The following is a 12,649-nucleotide window of genomic DNA, read 5'->3' as shown; positions in this document are numbered from 1 at the left end:
ATAACAATTACGAGCTTCATTCAGCTCGGGCCCTTATAGTACGGGGCACTTTTATATCAATCCCTTATAATACGGGGAATGGCAATTACGAGTTTCATGAACTTATCTTTTTAATATGGGAGGTTCATCCTCGTGAGTTTCGTCACCTCATCTTTTTAATAAGAGAGACTAATTTTCTATAGTTGTGTGAGCTTATCTATTTGATACTTCGTGAGCTCGTATCTTTAATAAGAGAGGTTAATTTTTTGCCTCCATTCCCAAGCTTGCCTCTAACGCTCAAGGAACACTAATGTTCTCTTTTTATTTGCAGGGTTAGCAAAGCAAAAATAAAGGAACAGATGTACAGTTTGAACGGATAATATATATATATATATATATATATATATATATATATATATATATATATATATATATATCAGAATTGGTACAATTAAGGCAAAAACTTATCATTGAGCATCGTAGGACCAAAATCATCCATGGAGCTAGTAATTGTTCTCTAAAATAAGAAAGTGTAACCCTTTTTTATTTTTATTTTTATTTTTATTTTTTTATGACTACTCATAAAAACAAAGTATGAGTTTAGAGAATTTAAAATAAAGTTGCAATAACATAGCCAAAGGTTAAACAGTGAGGCAATAGTAGCTTTTGCTAAGGCCCTTTGCAAAGTTTCTATGTCAGAATTGTAGTCACCTTTTTTTTTTTTTTAGCCCTCGGCACTATTCCCGAGGGAACAGTACCGCTGGTTACTGTTCATTGAACAGTAAAAAGTTTTTTTTACCATGTGAACAATACCCGCGTGTGTACTATTCATGTGAACAGTACTCAAAATAATAATTTTTTTTTACCCTGTGAATAGTACCCCCCCGCTATTCTTGTGAACACTCACAATTTTTTTCCACCCTGTGAACAGTACCCCCACGGGTACTATTCATGTGAACAGTACTCGCAATTTAATTAATTAATTAATTAATTTTTTATTTATTATTATTTTTTTTTAGGAACTTTAAAAAATATGCAATTCATCAATTGACAAAATTTCCAGCACCTGCATATAATTTCCGGCACTTTAATTATAATTGTTGGAATTTATTGGTGAATGAAATATTATAATTATTTATTTGATATGATTAATATTACTAATAAGATATAGTCGTTGTAGGGATCCTAATTACAATGGATCCACAAAGAGTAGTATTCTATCGAAGGGTCCCTAGGTGAACTACATCATTATATAGGTGAACAATATTTTGTAGACAATTGGAAATACATAAAAAAATTGTTTCTCTTTAAATCGAGTGAGGAAGTGCAGACATATATTTCGATATACACGTAATGCATGAAACTTACCCGGTTAAAAGCGATGATGAAACAACTGCCAGCGGTCGGGTGGGACTTTCCAGTAATTTTACCGGATTAAGCAATTGTACCCTTGCTTTTGGCCATGCAATCCATGAACTGTTCTCTTTCTTTTAGAGACGGCCAGATTGTAAAGGGATTGAATTGCTTTTAAGTTTTGTCGTAGATTTCCCTTGTACGAACCATGATTTGTTGGGACTAATACACGTTTTCACAGACGGCGCCAACTGTTGATGCCAAAAATCTACACGTTCCGAAGTCAGTGACGATTCCTGCAAAACAAGAGAAGTGATGACCGGCGTGGTGCCGGCTGGGTGCACTCCGACGGTCAAATTAGTACTTGACGATCTAATATCCGATAAGAATTACATATAAAATTTATGGCGTACCTTTTTAGGTTGACTGATCATTTCTTTTATAGAAGTATTGATGGTAATAGTTGTTGAAGCGAGATTCTACCTGATCTAACATAATATCGTTTCCTTCTTACAAGAATGGTAACTGTCATTACACATGGTAACCAAAGAGATTTTATAATTTCATATAGATTTTGGGGAGGATAAATCCCTTACCCTTATCTTATTTTGACTTTGAGTTACCTATTATTTTTATCCTCATCAAAAACCATGCATCTCCCAATTTGAAATCGATTTTACATTTACTTAGAATGTCAAGGTCACAACTCACAAGCTGTCAAATAACAAAAAATTAAATAGATTCCACACATTTAATTGTGTGACAACTTTTGATTGGCAGACACCCCATACCACCATCTAATAATTTCTCACCTTAGCTTGTGCATTAATTGATAGAAAGTTGACCTAGAGAGAATGAGCAAGAACAATGTCTTGGAAGGAACTCAAAAGACCAGAATTGAATAGCTAGTTCCTTGGGTCCTAGGCTTGGAGCTGCCTCTAAATTAGAACCAGTAAGTTTGGAAATAGTCCAATAATAACGACTGTGTTGAAAACAGAATCACTTCAATCATTTGGTAATATCAAAATACATGTTTACATATGACAAGCCTTGGGAGAAAGCAAAGAAGATGGACTATAAATATTTGAACTTGGTCAACATTAATGCAGCTTCAACCAGCATAAAATTAAATAAATGAAGAAATTCAGAATAGCTCGGTTCAGGTTAGATTTGGAAGAAGAAACAATAAAGTTTTCCGGTGGCTGCTGCCATTTACACAGAATTTTATTTTTGGAACCTTTACTGACGAATTCCAAAACAATTTCACGATTTTTTTCACCCCTTTTTTCGTCCTTCTAATTGGCGAATGAACCGAGTTATTTATTAAAAATTCAAACCATGTTCATCAAAGACTTGGTTTTTTTTTTTTTTTTTTTTTTTTTTAAACCAACCGAGTCAAACTCGAGCTCGTGCTCACAATTTCATTTAGATCCACCTCATATAATTTCAGGGGAGCGCTATTCCAGAATTACCTAACCTAAATGGCTTCAACTTTAAATTATGTATGGATTGTAATAGGCAAAATCAAATCAACATCTCAGCATCCCTATTAAAATAAAGCCCATAATTGCTAGCCTGTCCGAAAATTTCGTCTACTTCTTCATTTTCTTTCCCATATTCGTTATCTCCAATTTTTTGAGCTAGATTTATGTATGACATTAATTATTCACTGTGAATATCTTGTTTTGATGGTGAATGTAGTGGTGAGGGAGTAAGCTACTATGTATAATTATCGCATCTAAACACGATCTCAATAACACTTAAATAAATAAAGACGTGGCCAAATATAAGTCAAGTAATGTGCACTGCAAGGGACAGAAGGGCAAAGTGACTTAGTATTAACACCTAGAAAAACATATGTTTTTGACAATTAATTATATTGTTGCGTGGGTGTTTCCGAGTAGTAATTTTAAATGACATGTTATAGACAAAGTTTTATCACTAGAACGGCAACACCTTCTGATGGCTAGCCTTGTCTTCCAGCGGCCGCTGCCATTGTTATATGGAGAATTTTATCTTTGCAACCTTTTCTTGTGAATTCCGAAACAACTTCACCTTGACAAATACACCAACGCATATAATTTCAGGGGAGAGCTATCCCAGAACCACTCAACCTACAAGGATACATTTGTAAATTATGTATGGATTGGAATAGGCAAAATCAAATCAACATCTTAGCATACGTATTAAAATAAAGCCCAGAATTGCTAGCATGTCTGAAAATTTCGTTTCGCATATTGGGTTCAAAAATTAATGCCAGCATATTCGGAATCAATCTAGACCAATATGTTTGGTTGCGGAAGAAAGACAAGGGAGAGTGATAATGAAGTGGAACCCATTCTTTCTACGCATTGTGGTAGAATGTTGCACCCAATAATTGCCAATTTTAGACTTTAGACTTTAGACAAATATATATATATATATATATATATATATATATATATATATATATATTTGATTCGAAAGCTCATGTTAGTGGGTCCTCCTAACCTTTGATACCAGCTGGAAAGCGCCAGACTTTAATGGATGGATTGGGATGTCGACGGTGTTAGGTTGCAGGAATATGATCCTTTGCTTGTGCCTTTTGGTGTAGTAGGTGTGAAAATTAAGAAAGTGAATGATTCATTTCTTCAATGTCCAAAACTTAAAACACTCCTTTGAATAAAATATACGCTATTGTAATATTTCTAAATTTTGTTATTTTTTAATTTAATTTAATTTATTTATTTTTTTTTGTAAGGATTATTTTTGTTTTTTTTCTGTTTTATGTGCCGAACACTGTGGGATATGCCGGGAGTGTCGGAGAGTTGTTTGGATCTTTCCATTGAGTTTAGGACTCTTGAAAATGTAAGGGTTGCCATTTCGGTATTTTTCTATTTTTTGGACTAGACGATCCCGGGTGAGACCCGCTATCGGAATTGTTAAGCACGGGAGTTGTATCTCGGGTCCATTGCATATCATGTATATTCATTTTGAGTACATTTCTATATGATTGTAAGTTAATTTGAGTGGTGGTAATTTAATTTTCATCAATTGTTATATGGCCTCAGCCATTTGCCTAGCAAACTGAGCCCCATCCATGGGCACCTGTCATGCCTGAACTTGCTGCACTTGAACCTGTGGTGTCGAAGTTGTGGGTACAGATGGTGTCGGAGTGGGGGGTACCAATGGGGTTGAAGTTCTAGGCACCGATGGTGTCCGTTCTGTGGCCACTTGCTTCCCTTTCCCCTTCCTCTGTGTACTCGTCTTTTTATATGGTGCCATTGTTCTATAAGGTTACAAGGAAGGATTTAATCATAGTGGAATAATATCTAGCTTAACATTTAGCACTTAGTACATTACTTATATTTCACATAACAAGTACTACAGTTCACAAAATAAAACAAATAAATAAACAAAAAAAAAAAAAAAAAAAAAAAAACAAGTCAAACACATAATTTCAAGTCATCATGTAGATTCAACATTCACTTATCGTCTTAAGGTCTTCGCACCTAAAGTTCTGATACCAAGTTATCACGCCCCGAATTAGAAAATCCGATTTGTGAATAGAAAATAATAAATTAAAATATAAAATTAGACGCAACGTTCATTGATTGGAATCACTAATATTATTTATTTTTAAAGTCATTATATTATATTAACCAATATTTCATTTAAACTTTGTTTCTTTAGAACAGTTCCAGAAGATAGCCCAAATAGGAGACGCACACCTATAATCAAACAACACTCCACTTAAAATTGACCAACCTTATTAAAGTCTAAGCAACTGGAATTTTCAAACAAATGCATAAATGTATAATACCATGCCACATTAGGCTTCCAGTTCCCACGTTCTCTTAAGTGCATGCATTGGTCTAGCACGCTTGCCGAGATCTCATTAGTCCACGTTACAGAAAAAAATAAATAAATAAAAGAATAAATCCTTTTGTTTTAATCAAGCATACAATCTGTATATTTATATATAGTTTTAAAATAAAACGTGGGAGCATTTGTTTACAATTAAAACAATGTGTCACCTTCCGTTAATTTAAATAATCACCCTACCAGGATAATCCAAGTAAATAAGAATAAATTTTAAATTTATGAAGTGATTTAATACTTTAATTTGTCCAACAAATACTATTTTAAATAATAAAATTAATCATATCACAACCCAAACTAAATAAGCTATATAAAATTGTAAACTATTACAAGTCCAAACTACAAATAATAATTCCAAATCCATGTTAACATCAAAATCATCAGACTATTATAAAATTCTTCAAGTCAAGCAACAATAAGTAAATCTTTTCCAAGCATGCTAAATATTTCCGGTACCGTTTCCTTCACCTGTGAAATTGTTTGGTGGGGGGAGGGGGGTGAGCAAAGCCCAATAGAAATACACTAACAAAAATAACCATTAGTACATGAGATGCCACAACCAAGCAACTTTGATGAAAGCATGAACATAAAAATAATAATTTTAATAATCATATAAACTTTTTAATCAACTTCTTCCAAAATATTCATTCCAAATATTTATTACGTCTCAATCAAATAAATTCCGGGCATTGTCCGTAATTCCGTGCACTTGACATCGCAAGCCACATAACACTTACTCGGTTCACGGGCTACTAACCCGTAGGGTACGAGCACCACCTGGCCAAGTCTAAGGTTTATCACTTAATGGCACCGAGCCCTATCTTGCTTTTCCGGTACAACCCCGTTAACCACTTAAACCAAATTCCACTCAATAAAATATTTTATCAACACCTTGAATGTATTAATTCTCAAATAAATAAATAAAATCAGAATTTAAAACTCCAAATTGTGCAACAATTTCTGTCCATGATCCATAACAATCAACAATAGTATATTTTGATTAATACACAAATTAAATCACAAAATTACTTTGTTTTAAAATGATTAAACAATAATTAAAATAAGTATATAGAACATGATAATCAACAAAATTACAAAGAAGAAACAAATCATATAATTAAGGGTTATTAAGGTTAGTATATCCCTACCTCAATCAAAGAAAAACAAAACTCTAGAAGATCAATAATCACGAATCGCAACGTCAATTGTAGAGCACGTTGAATAGAGCAACTTTAATTCTTGAATTCTGTGCAAAACCTCATTCCTTGGATCTTCAAATTTTAGAGAGAAAAATTGAAGAAGAAAGGGTTGGGGTTTTTAATTTTCTCTCAATTCCCTCTCTGTTTCTCACGTTTCACACTAATTACCCTTACAATAGTGTACTTATATATATATGCTGTACAATTCACATGGGAACCTACTACACACACAAATATGTTTCTTTTATTTGTTTCCCCACATAGCCTGAACTTGGTTACCCAAGGCATATAATAAAAACTAAACTTACCTGGGCACAAACACTGAGGTATTCTAAACTACATAATGTACCTATTTGTTTTCTTATATAACTACACTTGCAACCCACTAGATTGGTCTTATAAAAATACCCAAACTCATACATTATCCCTTGATCTATTATATATATACTTTCACTACTACCGGCATATAAACGGGTACACACACACACACATAAATATTAAAATATATAATTAATCAATATAAAATCAACTAACATAAATATTAATATACAATTAGTAGTGATAAAATTAAATAAACAATTAATGGTAATAATAATAATATTTATTTATTTACGGGCCTTTACAGATAGGCGGAGGCGACCGCTAACTTTTGAGGTGGGAGACCACGTTTTTCTTCGAGTTTTTCTACGGAATGGGTTGATAGGTTTGGGAAGAGTGGCAAATTGTCGCCACGATTTATTGGACCTTTTGAGATCTTGGACCGTGTAGGAGAGGTTGCCTACAGACTTGCATTGCCACTACAGATGGATATGGTCCATAATGTTTTCCATGTATCGATGTTATGGAAGTACGAACTAGATGCATCTCACATTTTGAGTTGGGATGAGGTTGACATTGATGAGGATATTTCCTACGAGGAGGGACCAGTTCAGATCATTGACACACGGTAGAAGGTGTTGAGGAAAAAGACGATACCATTGGTAAAAGTTCTTTGGAGGCATCACAGAATTGAGGAGGCTACTTGGAAGCTCGAACAGGAGGTTCGCTCCAAGTATCCAGAGTTGTTTTCTTCCCCAGGTATGGTTTAATTTCAGGGATGAAATCCTTTTAAGTTGGAGAGATTGTAATGTTTCTGAATTTTGTCATTTTCCAATTTTCGGAATTTTCTTTTTTGCGAAGGTTATTTTCGTTTTTTTTCGTTTTACGTGTCATACACCGTGGGGCGTGCCGGGAGTGTCAGAGAGTTGTTTGGAGCTTTCCATTGTGTTTAGGACTCTTGGAAATGTAAGGGTTGCCATTTCGGTATTTTTTTCATTTTTTCGGGCTGGACGGTCCCGGGTGGGACCCGCTACAGGAATTGTTGAGCACGGGACTTGTCACGGGTCCATTACATATCATGTATATTTATTTTGAGTACATTTCTATATGATTATAAGTTAATTTGAGTGGTGGTAATTTAATTTGTGTATGTGATACTCCTCGATTCTAGAGCCACGGGTGATCAAGTTTGAGAACAGATCCGAGGGATATCAAACAATTAAGTATTTAAACAAGTATAGAATACTAAAGAAATAAGAATAAAAATAAAGGCTGACAAAAATCAAAATAATAATCCTTAAAAGTTATATAATCCAATATTGCCAAAACCTCCAATATCATTACAACTCAGGAATCCATCTAGTGGACCCCTAATAATATCCCAGTTGAAAAATAAATAACTGAACTAAAAAGGGAAAAACCAAAACTAAAATATAAATAAAAGTCCTACGTAGTCGGAGGAGTGAGTGTCTGTCTCTGCTTAGCACGATCAAGCTCTACGACTGGAACTGACGAACACTTGAGAAAAATGATAGTGGGTCAGGCCCACGAGCAGGTTCTACCCTATTACAATCCAAACAGAGACCCGGTACCCTTGGACATCCTATATAACTCAACAATAGTTATATAGTCCATATATATATATATATGTAAACACACTATAGGATTCTCACTGGACTATAAGGCGGTTTCAACCTGAATAGTAGGCAACATGCAAAACGCATCTAAAGTGGGCATGAGTACCTAAACCTAACAGGGTACACCAATCCAACCATCATAGCCAACTATGCATCCCACTGCGTATACGCTCCCTAACCATCGATCCTGAGACTCAAGCTCATATCGTGGTTCCATAATCATGTATATATATATGTGTGTGTGTGTGTGTGTGTGTGTGTGTGTGTGTGTGTAAAATCCATCATGATACAAAACATAAAATAACCATCTAGAATGTCATCCAACTGATTCAGCTGATCTGACGTGAAATATTATTAGGACTTAACATTTTAGTTAATCCATTTCCTTATTCCAGAATAGGTAGGATTTAGTATTTTGAACTAATCCGTCCCTAATATGTCACCTTCCCATACCGGTGCATACAATGTACAAATCCAATAATTGATAATACAGATAATAACCGTAAACATCAATTAATCCATAATAAGTATAATAGAAATATATAAATTAACATGTTTATTTGATACCACTGATACATGATTAAACTATATAATCATACAAAGGAAATTGCTAAAGCAAAGATAAGCAATTTAAATATTCCATATCAACCAACAATATGCAAAATTATTTAAACTTCATATTTTTCCAGTTCCTAGCATTTTAGAGTTTATTAAGCACTCTGGGATCTTACCTTATCCTAAGAAACCATTTAAATCCTCCCACAGCAGTTCCTAATTAAATCTGGAACCTCAAAACCCAACTATAGTAGCTAAAAACTCGCCAAAAACATAAAAAATAAATAAATAAATTCAGCGAATGAGAAGCCTCCCTAACAAAAGGAGCCGCCTCCTTCCTTCATGGAGCCGGCTCCCTTTGTTAGGGAGCCGTCTCCCTACACCCTAGAGCCGGCTCCCCACTAAGGGGAGCCGCCTCCACTCTATGGGAGCCGGCTCTCTCCTCATCATACTTCGTCTTCCACCTCTCCGGTGACTTACCATCTTTCTGTTCCTCTCTGTTAGGGTTTCTAGCAGTCCTAACTAAGTCTCAAAGAATGTTTCAGTCCATTATGTACTGCTAAGATTAATTTAAATAGATAATTATGGAAGAAAACCTAAGTTCAAGCAATTCAAAATTTATTAACATACATACTGCTATGATCAGATTTAACATGCATGAAAGATAAATTTAACATTCAATTACTCCTGGAATTATTTAGGCATGTAAAGAATACGAAGCCTAAGGGAGAGAGTTAGATATAGAACTTGCCTGTGAGATTTCGAATTAAAATCTCAACGCTGTCTTCCTAGATTTTCCCGGCGAGTTCTGATTACCGTCAAGCCTCCTCTTGCTCTGGTTCTAACCTATAAGCAGACCCCGTTCCTTTTTCCCTTGGTTCTCCTTTCTCTCCTCACGGTTCTCTCTCTCAATTCTCTACTACCACTCTCGTCTATAAGGTGGCGTGAATAGGGTTTTATGAACCCAAAAGCAGATAACATTATGTATATATATATAAGTTTATAAAAAACCCTAATTCTAATTATATGAGGAGACGGGAAAGAAAAATAAAATAAAATATAATATAAAATAATTATATACATGAGTCGGCTATCCCACATGATTTCAAAAATATATATTAAACACTAAACCTATAAAATACATATATATGAATATTACTCCTCTTTTAACCATTAATTATAATATACATATATATCCATATATATATGTATTACCATCCATGGGTAATAACTGTACCCATTTAATCTCCTATCCAAATAGTCCATGTGACCCAAACAGTTGGTCCATTACTACTGTCCAAGCCCAACTCCTTAAAATAAAATAAAATAAACATTTAATTTAATTAATGTCAACTAAACACTTAACACATAAAACAGATAACACATAACATTTAATCACATTATTATATTAATCAATTTATTCAAATAAAGCATACAATTTACATTAATAAACAATTAAAACAAATAATTCAATTAGTCACTTAAACAATTAATGAAATTCCACATAAGCATATAACTCAAGTAAAACAATTAAACATATAGCCAAACAATCAAAAAAATGAATTTAAAATGTAATAAAACCATAAAAGAAACTACCGAGACTATCATTTTAAAATTAGGGGTATTACAGTATATATGTATATATTTGTGGTGTAAAATTTCAAAAGTAGAATTTTGTGAGTGGAGGGACCCACTACTTGATTTTAGTAGACAAGGGGCCAATTCAACCCCATTCTTTCTCACTCCCTGTAACCTTCTCTCTCTCTCTTGTTCTTTATTTTTCTTTTTCTTTTGCTACAAAAATTCACGTTTCAATTAATCTCTCATCTCTTGGAGTTTTTGGGAGCTGTTTACGGCACAACGGAGAACACAGCGAGATCTACGTGTGTCTACGTGTGAGTACAAACAATTTCAGCTTTTGGCCTCCCCTAGGATTTCGAATTTAAGACCCATTGTGAGGGTTTTTCTACAAATTTGAGGTAGGGGTCTCTAATTCATAGTCTTCTTATACTTTTGTGAATTTATTTCTTATAAATTGTTTAATTGCATGCTTAATTAGTGAAAGTTCTTGAAAATTTCTTGAATGCCATAAATGAAATTATAACAAGGTGTTAATTGATTATATTGTGTTTAAGCATACTTATGTGAAATAAATTTGTGATTTGTATGCTTAAATTGCTAGAAAAATGTGGAATGAAAACATGAGTTGTGTATTTTAGTAATTTAATTGTAAAAGCATGTGGAACTTTATGGTTGAATTTATGAAATGAAGCAGGAAGCATTCATACATCCCTTGGGAAAGAAAAAGGGGAAAAAAATGTTTTAAAATAAATGAAATTGTTTTTGGGAAAATATTTTCAAAGGTGTTTGCGAAAATCGGACGCCTAGGAGGCGCCTAGTGGTTCGTGTTGTTAGTGTAGTCTAGAAGGGAGTATGGTTGAGCTAACTAGGTCGGATGTGACGCCTTGGAAGTGCCTTGTGGTCGTGGATAGTTAGTCAACCCTCCATTCGTGACGCATTGGAGGTGCTTTGGGTCGGATTACACTAACAGTTTGGAAGTTGAAACAGAAATGTTTCGGAAATGGGGAGTGACATTTGCATAACATTGCACTTTATGACATTAATTTGTGATTAGTTGACATTTGCTACATACTTGTTGTTGTGGTTGAGAATATGTATTCCCCATGGTATAACCCCGCTCCTTTTTACCCATTCTTTGTGTGGAATTCACGAGGATATAAGAAGTGTGTCTTAGACGCTTCCTACTGAGCTTATGCTCACCCCATTATTTTTTTAATATTTTTCAAGACACGGAAAAGAGGTGACGGATGACGATCCACCACAAGTTTAGATGAGCTTGGAAATCTATTTTATTTTTGCTAACTTTTGTATTAGTACTCTAATATTTTGTAAATGTAATCTTAACTATTTTGTGAAAAATTAATTTAATTGGTATAATGTTGTAAGCTATGGGCTTTTGTAATGTCCCAGATTTTTTGGCTTTTTTAATTATTTTTATTTACTTTTGTGCATCGTTTTGTGTGCCGTGTGGTCCCGATGTTATTTTCCCATTACCATGCATTTATCTATATGTGAGTTAATGTATTAAATGTGTATGTATATGTATCATGTTGGTGGAGATAAATATTTTGTGGCAATGGTGTAGTTTAGTAAACTTTGGAGGGCATTTTTGGCATTTGAGCATGGGTGGACTTTTGTGATACCCCTCAGATCCGAGACACGGGTTGATCAGGCCCAGGCCCGAGCCCGAGGGAATATCAAACAATTAATATTTTATAATGAACATAGAATACAAAATGAATTAAGAAGTGAAATTAAAGCTGAAAGGAACTAAAAATAGAATCCGCAAAATATTATAATTATTAAAATCCATCAAACCCCAAACTCCAAAACTCCATCAATTTACAACTCGGGAATCCATCTCTAGTGGACCCCTATTAAACATCCAAACAGAAGATAAAACAACTGTAATAAACATCCAGAAATAAAACTATAGAGAGAGCCCTACATCGTCGGAAGAGTGAATAGAGACCTCTGCTCAGCACGAACACGTCTAAGCCTGGAACTGTCGTGTACCTGAAAAATAGAAGTGGGTCAGGCCCACGCGCAAGTTCTAAACTGCTACAGTCCAAACAGAGGCCCGATACGCATGTACATCCTAAACAATTTAACAATAGCTAATAGTCCATAAGTGTATATATGTATAGGCACACTAAAGGACTCTCA

Source organism: Cornus florida, unplaced genomic scaffold (assembly GCF_030987335.1).
Source record: "Cornus florida cultivar Cherokee Brave unplaced genomic scaffold, ASM3098733v1 CherokeeBrave_3.0.0_Hap2_Chr01, whole genome shotgun sequence".
NCBI classification, from domain to species: Eukaryota; Viridiplantae; Streptophyta; class Magnoliopsida; order Cornales; family Cornaceae; genus Cornus; species Cornus florida.
The sequence above is the reverse complement of the archived record's forward strand: the minus strand, read 5'-3'. Positions refer to the sequence as shown.